Source organism: Pinus tabuliformis, chromosome 6 (genome assembly GCF_031772625.1).
Source record: "Pinus tabuliformis cultivar Carrire ecotype Pingquan chromosome 6, CPIR1, whole genome shotgun sequence".
In the NCBI taxonomy this organism is placed as follows: Eukaryota; Viridiplantae; Streptophyta; class Pinopsida; order Pinales; family Pinaceae; genus Pinus; species Pinus tabuliformis.
Genome location: NC_142292.1, coordinates 406,231,229 through 406,248,370, shown reverse-complemented (window position 1 = coordinate 406,248,370; position 17,142 = coordinate 406,231,229).

The window sequence follows — 17,142 nt, the reverse complement described above, 5'->3', positions numbered from 1 at the left end:
GGTGGGGGGGTGAATCAGTATTAGCAAGTCAATAATATTTCATTTCCATATTCTGATTCATATACGCTACTTTAGTTAATGAAACTTGTGTGTATACGCAACTGTATATAAGGCAACTAGCACATACCCTGTAAACTTATAATTTAGTTAATTCTTCATATGTTGATCTTTAATCTGTGCATCAAAAACATATAAATAGTAACCAGGAGCATTAAAAACCAATACAGGCAGTCACACACATGAACACAAGATATAAGGTGGAAACCCAATGTGGGTGAAAACCACCTGCTACAATCATCTCTATCTTTATTTTAATAAGAAACTTCTTTTTACAATATTTTGTACTGGTGCAGTCTTATACCAGTATGCAGGCTTCTACCTGCAAAAGGCTACAACCTTCTCTCGTTCTCTAGCTTCTCTTGGAAGAGATCTCCAACCCCCTAGCTCTTGTACTAGTTGATGTACTAGTATGTAGGTGCTGACCTACAGAGGGCTACGACCTTTTTTCTTCCTCCAGGTACCACGTTTTTATAAATTTTCAGACTGGATACTCTTGGAACACAACACCATAATCTGAAGGCCACGTTTCATCCAATTTTCATATTGGACCCATCAACAACATTGAAGCTCAAAATCAATCACCGCTGCAATACAACTACCAGATACATCTGCATCAACCACTTACTGAAACTCAATCAATCACTGACAACTTTTGAACCTCTGACACGACTGAATCAATCATTCATTCATACTTTAACCAATCAACTACAATAGATAGATCAATTTGATAGATCATTGTAACTAGTACACATATCTAAGTTACATTATCATTCAGAATCAGTTGCCATCTTAAAACCAAAGCTTTATATTATATACGCTATTTGGCAGAAGCCAACCTGCGTGTATACGCAACTTCCCTAAAGCAAACCAGTGTGTAGATCTGCAAACATTTTGTTGCACTTCCAGACTTCAGACATAATCACACATAAAGGATAAAACATGTGTTAGTGATCAGATCTAGTCCATTATCAGATAATGACATGATTGTGATTCATCATTAGATTTCATCCATCAATACTGAAGCTAATCGCAATCAACCAATCTAAATATGCAGAATACTGTCACCAGAAAACAATCATTAGAACACACTGCAGAACCCAGACTACTGCAACATCAACCATAACCCTTATAGATCATACTTTAGAAGATATATGCTACATCCATAAGCCAAACCAACGTGTATATGCTCTTTTACCAAGGGAAACCAGTGTACATATCTGCAAATTCCAATCTTTGATGTATGCGCTATTTTTGTATGCTCAAACAGCGTGTATATGTTGCTTTACCAAAGCCAACATGCATACAGATCTAGAATTTCTAACTTAAAGCATCACAACTATTTCAAACTTCATTCATACCCAGATCATCACATTTACATAATAAAAACATGTGTTAGTATTCAGATCTAGAATGTTCAAGATCAAACCACATAATGATGATACATATACATCTTCATGATCCTGATCCATAATCCACATAGGTGCATCCTTAGATCAGATCAAGAAAATCATCACAAACCCATAACCTGCATACTTGATCTCCTACTTCATCAGATATTCAATACTTGAGTGCCTTTGCCTAATGATCTCCTCCTCCTTTTATAGTCTTAGGCCTTACTCAATACCATGGTCCAAAACCACTTAGAAACAATACCTTGGACCAATTACCTGGGGTCAACACTTCGGACAAGATACCTTGGACCAATACCATGGGTCAAAATACCATGGCCCAAATACCACAGACCAAAACGAAATTCTCCAACATGTACATGCCTTTCCTCGCATGAAAGTTCGTGTATACGCATACGCACCTTTTGGTCGGCGAACCCACGTGTATACGCGGCTTGGTCAAAGGGAACCTGCATATACCTTGCTTACTTCATTCTGTGTACCATGAACTGTAATTCAATACTGTTAACCTATAGTACTTTGATCTTCATCTGAGTGATTTTCCATCAAGGACAACACCTATATCATAATTTTAGCTTGCTTCAATGTGAACTGTCATTGTACATTTCCTTTGAACTACCCTACATCACATCTGTTAACACAACTACCATGTATTAATGTCATGTTTGATATCTCTTGTGTAGATTCATCTAGTTACCATATACAATATAGTTGTTCTGCTACAAGTGGGTTTCCATCAAGTACAACACATGCATCATAATTCCAACATCACGTACATGTGCATGCCTCTTGCATTGCATTGGGTGCAGTGTTAATGCAAGCTGGTGAAGGAGAAGTGGACCATCCTATAGCCTTTGCGAGTGGGAAATTATCGAAGGCTGAGAAGAATTACTTATGATTGAGTGTGACAAATTGGCCATGTTGTATGCACTGCAGAAATTAAGTCACTATATTTTAGGAGGGCATTTCAAGATGTACACGGATCATTTTGCCCTGAAATACCTAGTCAATAAGGTTGTGTTGGGGGGGAAGATCTGCAGATAGTTTCTATTATTCCAAGAGTATGACTTTGAAGTAATTGTGAAGCCGGGAGGTTAAATATGGAACTTGACCATCTGTCACAAATTGAAACATGAGAGGAGCCTAATAATTTGGAGGAATGGTTTCCAGATACACAACTCTTTGACGTGCGGGTAGCGGATAATTATTTTGCAGATATTATTCACTTCTTGACTAAGGGGATGGCACCAGAATGGTATACAAGTCAGCAAAAGAAGGAATTAGTAGTGCATTCGATAGATTTTTCAATTATTGTGGGACATCTCTATAAGATGGGGGAAGATTAAATATTGTGAATATATGCGCCAGATTTTGAGAGAGATAGTATTCTCACTGAAGCTCATCAAGGAGCTGTGGGAGGTAATTATGCAAGAAAGGTGACTATGCAGAAGATTTTGCACACCGTCTATGGTGGCCAAAACTGCACAAGGATTCCAAAGCATATTGTAAGGCATGTGAGGCATGTCAGAGAACTAGCAGACCACTGCGAAGGGATGAATTTCCATTTAAACCTCAAGTATCATTACAACCATTTGAAAAATGGGTGTTTGATTTCATTGGGCCAATTCAGCCCCAACGGAAGAAAACTAGTGCGCACTATATCATCATCGTGATGGAATATCTAACCAGATGGGAAGAGGCACAAACAATTAAGGATTGTACAGGGGCTACAGCAGCAAAGTTTTTGTTTGAGAATGTCTTAACTAGATTTGATTGCCCGAAAGAATTGATGAGTGATAGAGGTACGTAATTTCTCAATGAAATGATCAACGCGTTGACAGAAGAATTCCAGGTCTACCATGAGAAGAGTACACCATATCACCCACATGCTAATGGAACTATTGAAGCCTTCAATAAGATTTTGGAGAACGCGCTGACAAAGATTTGCAACGCACAATGAAATGATTGGGATGTGCACGTACCTGCAGTGCTATGGGCTTATAGGACTACTTGCAAGAATCTGACAGGGCAAACACCATTTAGATTGGTCTATGGTGTAGAAGTTGTAATGTCGATGGAGTATATTGTGCCTAGTCTATCAATAGCATCCCTCACAGGTATGGCAGATCACGAGGCCTTGGAAGAGTGGCTCATGTAGTTGATGGAGCCTGAAAAATATCGATTTTTGGCAGGATTTCATTAGCAAGTACAGAAGGAACATAAAAAATCATGGCACGATCGCCACATCAAGCTTCGCACGTTCAAGGTAAATGATCTTTTCTTGTTATATGATATTAAGTTCACTAAGTTTCTGGGTAAATTTCAGATGCATTGGCTAGGGCCATATATTATCAAAGAAATTACAGATGCAGGCACAGTTTAGCTCGCAAAGCTGAATGGAGAACCTTTTCCGGGAAGAGTGAATGGGAGTAGATTGAAGTCGTATACAAGGGATCCTGCGCAATGACTATATGGCGGCAGGATAGTCTTAGCACTCTAAGCAGTTGCAAGGGAGTGTAGGACTATAAATTACACTACCAATTTTAGAGGACTATGCACCAGGTGGGTTGCGCAAAAAATAATGAAGTTGCAACCTAAGAATCTGCGCCATGGAGGGAGGTGCTGTGTAGCACAACAGAAAAGTGACCATTGGAGTCACTATTAATGACTTGACAGCCAGAAGACAGTTAAGAGGAGCAAGCTGGTGGCATTTCAGACAAAAATATTTGAAGATCTACTACCAAAATAACATTAATTGTTAGAATTTGGGGGTAACAGTGGGATTTGAATTCAAAAACCCCTATAAATTACACGTGCCCGTCCAATAGAGAACACTTTGCACTCTCAGAATTTCTAGTTATATTTTATGTATGTCGCTTATGAGCCAATCGTATTAGGAGTTAGTCGCGAGCCCTACATTTTCTAAGTTGTATGAGCTAAATCAGAAGTTCATTCTAGAAAAAATTCTTCGACCAAGCCCTGTAGAAACTCTGAGCACTGGTGGCGATGTTGCCTCTAAGAGAGTTTCCCCAGAATTTGTAAGTATGGAAGCTCTAGATCCTATGCCTACAATGCTGAGGTCACCTAGGCCAAAGCCTACCCCTGCCAGAGAATCTAGAACAACCAAACCGAAGAAGAACAAGCAGAAAAATCGAGTACCAGTACGCGAATCACCAAGAAAGCATTCTGCATCATAAGCAAAACAAAAGAAAGATAGGCAGCCGAAGAAAGTCATGGACCTGGAGGTGGAAGAAGGCCAGGGAATGGAACATATTGATGTTGAATGAGTGTGTTATGAAACCAGCTCAAGAAAAGATAGATCAACGCCTTAGAATTCAGCCTCTTCGAGGGGGCAACCTCCTTTACATTACATAAATGAACAATTATTGCATGATTCAAATGACAAAACCTCCTTTCCATATATAGGAGTCTAAGGAGTCATAATATAATCCAACCGACCTAACAATAATAATATAAAGCCACAAAAATAACAATAGAGGGATTCTATGGGGCACAGAAATAACAATATGGGGGTAATAGGGGCACAACAATATAAATAAGGGGTATAACTACAATAGTAATGGGGTAATCACTAGTATTATAGGGACCCAACATGCCCCTCTCCTTAAAAAAAGTGTTGTCCTCAATGCTTGAGTAGTTCTGGATACTTCTACATAAAATTCTCATCCTCCCATGTGGAATCTTCAGCGAATAAGTTCTTCCACTTGATAAGATACTCTGAAATTGATCGATTTCGTAGCTGTCGAGTTCTTGTTTCTGTGACTGCTTCCGGTTCCAATATAGTTTTTCCTTCCTCGTCGAGTTCTGGCAATATTGTTTGAATTGGGAGCTTGTCGCCTATAAACTTGTTTAAACATGAAACATGGTAAACTGGGTGCAATCGAGAAGCTGCAGGAAGCTCCAATTTGTATGCCATAGTACCAATCTTTTGCAACACCTTGTATGGACCATAATACTTTGGTGATAATTTATTATCCTTCTTAGCTTACTTTAGGGACATTTTCTTATATGGTTGTAGCCGTAGGAATACCCAATCACCTACATCAAAACTTCTTTCACTGAGATGTTGATCTGCCTGTTGTTTCATTCTATTTTGTGCCAACACGAGGTTATCCTTTAAGAGTTGGAGGACTTGTTGTTGATGTTCGATGTGATGTTCCACTGCCTGAACCTTAGAATTTTCTCTTAAATATGATGTGATGGATGGTGGTTGATACCCATAAAGTTCCATAAATGGGGTCGTTTTTGTTTCTATATGGAAGGAAGTGTTATACCACCATTTAGCCAGAGGCAACCATTTGACCCATTGTGTCTATTTATCAGATACAAAGCAACGAAGATATCCTTCCAAACATTTGTTTACTATCTCAGTTTGCCCATCAGATTGAGGATGATAAGATGAGCTATGAGCTAACTGAGTACCAAGACAAGAAAATAATTCTGTCCAAAAATTTCTAGTGAAAATGGGATCTCTGTCACTTACAATAATCTTTGGGTTTCCATGTAGCTTTTGAATTGTTTCCATAAATGCAATAGAAACTTTACTGGCTTTAAATGGATGTGATAATGCACAAAAGTGTGCATACTTGGTAAGTCAGTCAACTACCACCATGATGACACTCTTTCCCTCAGACTTGGGTAAACCTGTGATAAAATCCATTGAAACCTCCTCCCAACGTTGGCTTGGAATGGATAAAGGTTGTAATAGACCCAGTGTCTTAATTGTTTCAAATTTATTTTGTTGGAAAACCAAACATTCCGCCACAAACTTTTGAATATCTGATTTAAGGCCATCCCAAAGAAATTCCTTCTTAACCCTGTGGTAAGTTTTTAAAAATCCTGAGTGCCCTCCTAAGGGAGAAGTGTGCAATTCCATAAGAATCTTTTGTTTTAGCTGGGAATTCTTACAGAGGTATAAGCGATCTTTGTACCATAACGAATCATTTTTCTAGCTAAATGTATCATAAGTACTGGAATCTTGTTATAGCTTTCGCATAAGTGCCCACACTTCTTCGTCATTCTTCCATTCCTCCCTTGTTTTGTTTATCCAATCTGGTTGGATAATAGAAATGGCACACAACAATGCTTCCACATCCTCATCCTTTCTTGAGAGTGCATCTGCCACCACATTTTGCTTCCATTTTTTGTAGATGATTTCAAAGTCATAACCCAACATCTTTGTGACCCACTTTTGTTGCTCTTCAGAGGATAATCTTTGTTCTAAAAAGTATTTAAGGCTATCATGATCCGTTTTTACCTTGAAGTGTCTTCCCATTAGGTAGGGTCACCATTTCTTAAGTGCATGGAGTATTGCCAACATTTCCTTCTCATAAATAGCTTTGCTTAAAAACTTTCCCTTGATTGGACGACTTTCAAAAGCAATGGGTCTTTCATCTTGCATTAGAACAGCACCAATTCCATTTCCTGAAGCATCACATTCCACAATAAAGGTTTTTGTGAAATCCATGTAGCTAAGACCGGTGCTTGGCACATTGCCTCTTTAAGATGTTCAAAGGCCTTTGTTGCTTCCAGAGTCCATGAAAATGAATCTTTCTTCAATAATGTTGTTAGAGGTGTTGCTATTCTCCCATAATTCTTAACAAACTTGCGATAATACCCTGTCAACCCAAGAAATCCTCGCAGATGCCTTATGGATGTGGGGATTTTCCATTCCTTAATGGCTTTAATTTTTCTAGGGTCTACCTTAACTCCTTCATGAGATACAATATGACCCAAATATTCCACCTCCTGGACTCCAAAGAAACATTTGGATCTTTTTGCATATAATTGTTTCTCCTCCAATAGTTGTAGCACCATGTCAACATGTTCAACATGATCCTTCCAAGACTTGCTGTAGATTAGTATATCATCAAAAAATACTAACACAAATTTTCTAAGGAATGGTTTGAAAATTGAATTCATCAAACCTTGAAATGTTGAAGGTGCATTGGTAAGGCCAAAAGGCATGACCAAAAATTCATAATGACCCTCATGAGTTCTAAATGCCATTTTCGAAATGTCTTCAATCTTCATTCTGATTTGATGATATCTCGAACGAAGATCCAACTTGGTGAAGTAAATTGATCCATGCAATTCATCCAGTAATTCATCAATGACAAGAATGGGGAAATTATCTTTAATAGCGAGCTTGTTGAGTTCCCTATAATCCAGACACATGCGCCATGATCCATCCTTCTTGTGCACCAATACTACTGGCACTGAGAAAGAACTTTGACTCGGTTGAATTATACCAGCCTCTAGCATTTCTGCAACCATACGTTCAATTTCACTTTTTTTGACATAGGGATATCTGTACGACCTGATGTTTGGAGGAACACTTCCTGGAATCAGATGAATAGCATGATCATGATCACGCATAGGTGGGAGACCTTTGGGAGTCTCAAATACCTTGGAATGATTGTCCAGGACTTTTTGGAGATCTGGAGAAATAGATGATTCCAATGTGGAAACATCTAGTGAACATAATTATGCAATTACACCTCTTTGCTCCTTTTTTAGAACCTTTGTCATGCCATCAGAGCTTATTATATTTCCTGGTTTCCCTGCAATACCCCTTGATTCAACTTCCTTTCCTTCCGTAGAAAATTTGATGAAAAGTTCTTGAAAATTAAAAACTATTGTACCCAAGGATTGTAGCCATTAGACTCCTAGTACAACATCAGCACCTCCCATTGGAATGGAAAGCATTGGGCTAGTTAATACATATTCTCCCATGGATAGCTTGATATTATGGCACTTTCAAGAGCAATTTATTGTTCCTCCATTTGCAATCATCACTTGACACTCTGGTGCTGGATATAGGAAGCAATTCAATTCTTTTGCTACCCTACAATGAATAAAATTGTGGGTGCTTCCTGAATCAATCAACGCTATTACCTTTTTCTTCTTGATTTGTCCTTCTATCTTGATGGTTTGTGGAGTGGTAATTCACGCCAATGCATTACAAGATATGGTCGGATTTATTTGTTCTTCATCTAGGCTTTGTTCCTGGAGTATATCCTCTTCTTTTGACATTTCTTGCTCCTTTTCTTCTTCCTCTTCACAATCTATGTAGAATAATTTCTTCTCAGCACACTTATGACCTTTAGTGTATTTTCTATCAGAACTGTAACAAATGCCTTTTGCTCTTTTTTCTTCCAATTGTTGTGGTGTCAACCTTGTAGGTTGTGGAAGACTAGGGGAAACAACACTTCCATCTTTATAGTTGTGAGTAGTATGCTTCCTAGTTGCCATAATTTTGCTTTCCATTTTTCTTGCTAACCTGAATGCCTTCTCTAATGAATCAGGTTCCCAAAGGTGAACATCATGTTGGATATTATCCTTTAAAGACCCTATGAACACATCAATCCTATGCTCCTATGGAATATCTTTTACCCTTATGTTCAATTTTTGGAACTCCTCAATGTGCTCCATTATTGAACCCTTTTGTTTGAGACTTATCAATTGGCTAAAAAAAGTGTTGCTTTTTGTATCCTCATAATGTGTTATCAATTCTTCCGTAAAAATTGCCCAAGTGATAAATTGTTTACGAGAAAAAAGCCATTGATACCATACAAACTGATTTGGTTCCAAATATATAGTTGCCATACGTACCTTTTGTGCGTTTTGCACATTATTGAGATCGAAGAATTACTCCATCTGTAATATCCATGTGGCGGGATCCTTGCCATCAAACTTCCTCATATCGATTTTTGGAATATGGTGATTCTTCGATCCAACATTAGCGTCTATGGAATCATGATTAACATTTCTTTTGTTCTCATCATGAGTTCCCTTTACTACCTTTTCACCATTAGTAAGTATTTCTTGGAGAAAATTTGTCAAATCTTTCTTCAAATCTGCCGTGCCTGTCTTCAAATTTGTGTTCAAATCTATCTTCAAATTATCTGTCTTAGCTTCCATGCCATTCATCTTAGCTTCCACGCCATTTATCTTATCTTCTATTAACTTTTGTGAGTGTGACATTTGATGCACTTGTTCTTGTCATTTTGATATATCATGTAGCATTTCTTCCTCTTCTTCATGAGTCATGCTAGAGCTTTCAGGTTCCTTACTAGGTGTTTGCATTTTGTTTCCTAAGGGCATCAGTTACTGATAATAATGCTCTACTATGCCCTTTGAATTCCTTCAAAATAAATTTTCAAACCAAGCTTAAGCAAAAATTTAAAAAATCTACACACCGTTTTTCACTTTGTAGGAGCTCGATATTGCCTCTAATGTATCTCTGTACTTTCCAATCATCTAGTTCTAAATTTGTGACCTATAGTAGCTCTCTGTGTCCTCTTTCCAATGCCACCAGTTTGATCCAAATTGGATTCTCCAAGAAATAGTTATGCACAATCTCCCAAGATGACTTGATTATATACCTTTCCAGAAGAGCGAACTTGTATGAAGTTCCGCGTGTACAATTTTCAATCTTTGGTTTTAAAAAAGATATATAAGAAGCTAAAGTCCGTCCTCTTTCTGTACCTTCTTACAAAATTTCAATCTGATACCCAGAGAGAAAGTTATGACGATTTTCCCCAGGTCACCTGTTTTGAATGTAATTCAGGAATCTGCAAAAAGACTAACTTCCTCAGATCATATCTCCGCAAATATTGCGCAAAAATCTCTGAAATTTAGACCCAATGTTCAACGCGATTTCTTCTCAAATGGGTTTTTTTTTGCGACTTCTGAAACGTCACAGAAAACAAGTTATAGAGAAAATTCCACGATGACCTGCTTGGAGCAGCGAAACCCTAGAATCCAAAGCTCTGATACCAAATGTTATGAAACCAGCTCAAGAAAAGATAGAAAAGATAGATAAACGCCTTAGAATTTAGCCTCTTCGAGGGGGCAACCTCCTTTACATTACATAAATGAACAATTATTGCATGATTCAAATGACAAAACCTCCTTTCTATATATAGGAGTCTAAGGAGTCACAATATAATCCAGCCGACCTAACAATAATAATATAAAGCCACAAAAATAACAATAGAGGGATTCTATGGGGCACAGAAATAAAAATATGGGGGTAATAGGGGCACAACAATATAAATAAGGGGTATAACTACAATAGTAATGGGGTAATCACTAGTATTATAGGGACCCAACAGAGTGGAACCTATAACGAATCTACTTGAGTATATCCCTTTGAGAAAGGGAAAGGTGAAGATCGCAAAGGACCCATATTCGGAGAATTTTACTATTTCCACAACCCTGCTACCTGAGCAGGTTTCCTTTGAAGGTTCATGACTTGCGCAGATACCACTATTGAAAATGGAGGATTAGACCTCACAGATCACGCTAGGTTTCCACACTTAGTAAAAAATAAGTACATAAGGCGCGTCTACTATGCGGAGTCAGGTGTTACCGCCTTAGAAATGGTGGAATGGGTATGTGGTGTGGAGAACTTGGATTTTCTCAATCTATTCTGGGTGCCCCATTATCACCGCACCCATATTAACACAATTTGTGTGTGCCAGCTACTCACATTGGTGCATGACAACTATCTGTGGCTAAGAGGGCCTATACCCATGACATACATGCTCATCCACAGAATCACGCACCTGCCATACAAAGGACTGAATCTAGCCAAGGATTTTGGCAGAAAGACGGGGGGAAATGACCTTGCAGAATGAATGAAGAAAGATTACGACCTTGTGAAGAAGTCGCAAGGGTATTCAATTCTATCGATATCAAACCCAACAGTCCAATTAGCCACCCAAATTCTAGTCGGGAAGGTATTGAGGGAATGTCACACAGATGAAGTTTCGGCACCTGTAGTTTCCCTGGCTACCTAGTGCATGAGGGACATATAATTAAATTGTTCCAGATACCTCTGTTAGGAGTTCCTGGAAAATTATCGCGAATCCCAGGACTAGACCAATCCATTTCACTATGCTTGGTTGTTGCTTTGCATTGTACTTTTTGCATGGGAATTATCGGAGGACAACCAGTTTCCTCCGCTTGAGGAAGGATTTCCTGAGGCAGCACAATTCGCTTCCTTATGGGCTACAAAGGACCCCACATGGATCACAGAGACGAAGATATTTTTGTTCCTTATGGAATCGAGTCTCCACATGGCCATTAGCCAACATCTGAGGTTGTCCCCAACCTTGTACATGCAGTTGTCAGCCTACGCAACATTCAAGGCTGACTTCCACAGAGTGTACATTCAAGTGCGAAAGGATCCACAGTAGAAATGGCATGACTTTCCATAATTGGTGATAGAAATAAATGTGTAGGAGGTGATAGAAAGATGTCATGCAGAGTGGCATGCCCCCTCAGGCTTAGATGCTGGAAAAAGAAAGGGCGCGGAAAGTTTTGCAGTGTAGAAAAGAAAGGAGGTAGATAAGCAAGCTTCACGTACACTTGTAGAGCAGAAAAATAAGGAAGCTGCAGAGAAGGCTCGAATGGACCAAGAGCACATTTCCAAGAAGCAGGAAGAACGGAAGTAGTGTGAGCCACAAAAAAAAGTGAAAATCACCTTCGCCAGAAATAGAGGAGGAGGAAATTTCAAGGCAAGGCGAAAGAGGAGATGAGGGGTAGCACACCCCATTTATTCTGAAGAGACGTGGCAAGGAACAACAGGGAAGTGCAAGGAAGAAGCAGAAATCAGACAAGATGCAGGGTTATCCCATGGTCTTGACAAAGCGCAATCTCATGAGATTAGGGATAAAATCAGGGATACCACGACTGAAGTGTTACATCAGTTCAAGAAACAATATATGCAGATGTTGGGGAGCGTCCAAAAGGATTTGCATGAGCTACAAATCCAAGCAAGCAGAATACAGTGGGGGCAACAGATAAGCGAGCGCGGAACAAGCAAGCCCAGCACCTGGGACAAACCAAATAGCATAGTTGGTAAGGACCCTATACCTTCAAACTATTTCATTGCCAGATGGGTCCCTTCGCGCGGAGTTAGTCAATGATCGCATCATCTTGAGCACAATCAAGCACATCGGGCTGAATATAGTGGACCATGGGATTGTATGAAAAAGGCTATAAATAGGCGTGTCATAGAGAGTCTAAGGAATAGTAGGATATAATCGGGTAATAGAAGAGAAGTGATAGTGAGAAGAAGTGGGTCAGATAGGAGAAGAAAGGCTCTATAGCTGAGTGTGTAGAGGCCTAGGTAGAGTCCGCAGCTGAGTACGCGGACCCCTACACCTAAGTGCATAGGATAGTTTTGAGTCTGTAATCATGAACTGAAGATTAATAAAGATTATTTCTAAATAATTATTGTTTATTTTTGTTTATTGTTGTTAATATTATATGTTGTCGATTAATGATATTTTTTATGAAATATTGGTTGAATGTTGTGCAATTCTACTGAATAAGTGTTAATGATGTACGCAATGCATGTTTATGTGTTTTCACAAAGACTCTGATGCATTCTCTAATGTTTACGAACAAATTAAGTAAATTTGTGCGAACCCTAATTTAGGACTGCTTTCTGATGCGCGTAAGTAGATAGATAGACTATTAAAGTTCAGCAAAGATTGATCATAGACCTTCGCAAAGGTCTAAAGACCATCTGGACAGATTTGCAGCGTTGAGCCCTAAGAGTACATAGATCTGCGCAAATGCAGATCTAAGCCACTAAAAGACATCAAACTAGGCTCTGGATGTAGAAACTTGGTTCTAGCACCCCCCCATACTGCTTCAAGTGAGACTGCAACCTGCGCTATGTGGGTTGTTACCAAAAGGGCCAGTAGTGTAGGGATTTGTTGGTTGGTGCAACTAACTCTGAACCTCGATCAGGAACCCCTAAGCCAACAATTTTTCTAAACAATTTAACAATAATTTTTGGGGTTCTAACAAGTCCACACCAATAACGACATCATAAGATCACAAAGGAAGAATGTGTTGGTATTGATGATGCAGTTGTTGGTGTAGTTGTTGGTTGCAGTGATGATGGTTGGCATTGATGTCAACCTCGGCATGTATTACAGATGATTATGTTGATTTTTTCTTTAGTTGCTGGATGTTTACCATGGTATTGGCATTACATGTATTTGTATTACTATGGTATCATTACATTGGTATTGGTTTTTGTGGTCTAGGTCGACACTTAGTATTGGAATGACATGTATTAGTATTACCATGGTATCTACCTATTGATGGTGTTGGACCCACAAACATGTAACAGGATCTCCTTGGTAAGAAGTCCCAATTAGACCTCAAATCGTTTGGTGTAGGGGTCCCAGCATTCGGTCGTACAGTGGTGCCTTGACTACGATTTCGCACAGAGGAAAGTAAGATGTCTCTGTTGGTACAAAGGGTGTGATAGCTACAGTAAGCCAAGGAAGGTGCATGCGAGGTTCTAACACACTGAGAGTGAGGTGAGTGCGCCCCTTGGAAACCTGTAATAGCATGTGTCATGGAAGGGAACACACGAGTGAAGATGCATCACAAGATGGAAAGAAAGTTAGCGAGCAATCCAAAGTGTTGGTTAAACCAACAACACATTTTAGAAATATTCGTACATACTTATACATAATAGTCCATACATTCATGTGTAAGCAAACAAATACATATATCATTTAGAGTAAATGAGATAACATAGAATACAATATAACATATGCATGAAACATGTTGGATATGTTATACTAAGTGTAAGTTCTAGTCATACAATACATCCATGTGCAACCACTAGTTCCAATAGTGGAACGTTACAGCCACAACCGCCTGCTCCTCCAAAGAGATATACTAGCTCTGCACAGTGGAGAAGCCAAGGCTCGTTACAATATTGTCCAATCTCTCTCCAAGAAAGTCTTATAGGAAGCTTGGCTAACCAAAAAACTTTACAATGAGTTATGAGGTTCTATTTATAGCAAAGGGTGGGGTGACCCTTGACATTCCCCTTTGTGACAATTCATCTACCCACATGACTCTTCATCTACTCTATGATTATTCTATCCAACTATTGACACTTGAACTTCCACTTGACACGACATTACATTACAATGCACATGTGCTCATGTGAGACAAAATGGCTTGAGAAAGCCCTGCAAGACATCACTAACACTTGGTCCGTTGTGGTGAGACCAACTCTTTGACATGCTTGTGATGTTGAAGGTGGTGAGTTGATACCAAGCTTGGTCATCTGTGATGGTGTGCATGCACCTCATGGTGACATCTTCCTGAAGCGAACTCTTGCCTATGTTGCATCGGGTGCATTGGTGTGGCTCAATCATTCAACTCGTCTGCCAGCATGCCCATGGTCTTCTTGGCACAACCAAACCGGAAACACACTGATGCATAGTGTCCATGTTGATCTTCTAGTGTGTGTTGGTGACCATGTGCATCAACTGTCAACTACATGCACAGCTCCAGTCGGACTTGCTTCTTGTCTTCACCTTGGTCAGTGTGCTGAATGGGTTGGATCACATGTGTGTGCACAATGACATGCATTTGTTGAATCCCTTGCATGAGATCAAAAACACTTCTCACCATGTCTGCTTCATGCCAGCTATTGGGATAGATATATAACTTGTACAGATGCAGTTTCATCTATGAGTGCATGTTGTGCCCCCTACTGTTCTTGTTCCTGCTGCAACGCATTCGCTTGTCTGTGAAACTCATGTTCTTCCTTGAGTTTCCACTTCAACACATGCAACTCCTTCTTTGTTCGATTATTTGTCTTTGCGCGATCGCACCATCACCTCATAGCTTGAGTCTCCAAAGTTTCTTTCATCATCAGTGGATCTTCTTGAGCTTGCAACTTTGTTCTACCTCTATGTTGTCAACAACCTTCCTCTTGCATTCGTTGCATCTGATATGATGCCTTCAACTGTTTTTCATGATGTTGCTTGTTGTGATGTTGCTTCCATCATATCTTGATGTCATTTTCTACGAACAACTTGATGTCTTCGTGGGTAGGAAAGTCCATAGAAACTTGATCAACTGCGTCCCCAAGTGTGCTCTAAGCGATGTCTTAGACTCTACTCTCTTGGAAACCATTGTACATGTACTTCTGAGAGGCAGATGAACACCTGCGATACTTTGAGACATGGCAACACTCATGGCAAGCAATTCGTCAGTCAAAAATCAAAATGAACTTGAGAATTGACTTGCAACATACCTGTGTGACTAATCATGAAGGTTGCACAATTTTCGTCGGGAGGTCTAGAGACTAACTGCCAAGACTGCGCAAGGGATAGTCTGGGCTGCTGAGAGGCTAACTGGTTGTTGGAATTGCATAGTGCACAAACCAGTCTGGATGCTGACTGCTAGAATTGCGCAATGCACAATCTCAGATGGAAATGGTTATAGACTCAGCGACTGCATTACGCAATTTTCTAGGCCAACAATCATTGTCCCTCTGAATTACATAATGCAAGACTGGAGGATAGTCACTGGGCATAAGTATGCATTTCCTAATAGGAAGACAAAGCCTTCCCTCTCAGGATTGTGCAATGTTGTCTTGGTGAGGCAGAGTCTAGGCCAACGCTGCTCAGACTCTCCAACGGGTAACTAAAAGTGAATGTGAATGTGAATGCATGGCGATACTGAGTGTAATCATAAGTGAATGGTCGTGCATGCAAATGGTAAATGACAGATTCATAAAACAGAACAACATGCATGTGGGTGAGGCGAGTCACCAAATCGACGATCGTTCATGAAAAACAGTTTCATGCACGTGACAGTAGTGAGATGTTAATGAAAACTGAAACGGTGCTATTACAAGCTAGTATGTATTAGAATGACAACAAGCACTCAATGAAATCAAGAAGAAAAGATTCATACGAAGCAAAACACAAAAAAAGCAACACAAGACATGGGAAGTGGGCTTACCCCAAAATAGCTGAGTTGAATCTGTCGATGGCTCCTAGATAAGATGTGGGATGTGATAGCTACAAGGTTAATGTTAGGAATGATCTTTGTAGTGTCTGGTTCATGATTTTTTATAAAATCGAAGATGTAACACGCATGCCACAAATCTAGGAAGAGAGACACTTGGTGGGAGGTTTCTGAGAAGATCCTTGCATGTAACCTCCAACTATTAAAAGTAGATCCCTAAATCAAGGGATGCCTTTGCATGTTGCCTTGGGAGAAGTAGTCCATGCATGCAAGTCTATTTTTCTCGGTCTCAGAGGGAACCAATCAACTCAGCACATGCAAGAGGCTGCTCAACTGCTCGGAGAAAATGCGCATTTCTGGCTGGGAGTTGGGCTGGCTGCTCAGAAGATTTGTGCAATTTATAGGCAGAGCAGCTCACTGCTACCCATATTTATGCAAATTATGGGCTAAGTAGCCCAGGTAGGAAGGATTGCATAATTTTCTAGGTGAAGCTTACTCAGCAGAATTACGCAATTCTGGGGCCCAGCAGGTTGCCAGTCGAGATTGTGCAATTTTTGGAGGGAAGGCTAGTTTCCCTCTAGATTTTGAAAATTCTTGTAGGAGATGCTCAGCTTGCAGCTGGAAAAAGTCTGAATGAACAACCTGTGAGGCGAATGCATCAAGGCTTGATCAACAAGTTGTCTATCTGCAAGAAAATCATTGGAGCTTGTGTACCTGACGAAGCAAGACATGGTGTTGTGAAGGTTGGTAGGGAGCCTCCAAAACGAAGCTAAGGAAAAATTTTGGAGGGTGGTTGTAGCCTCTACAACACTTGGCATCACACTAGTAGAACTCCAGCTCT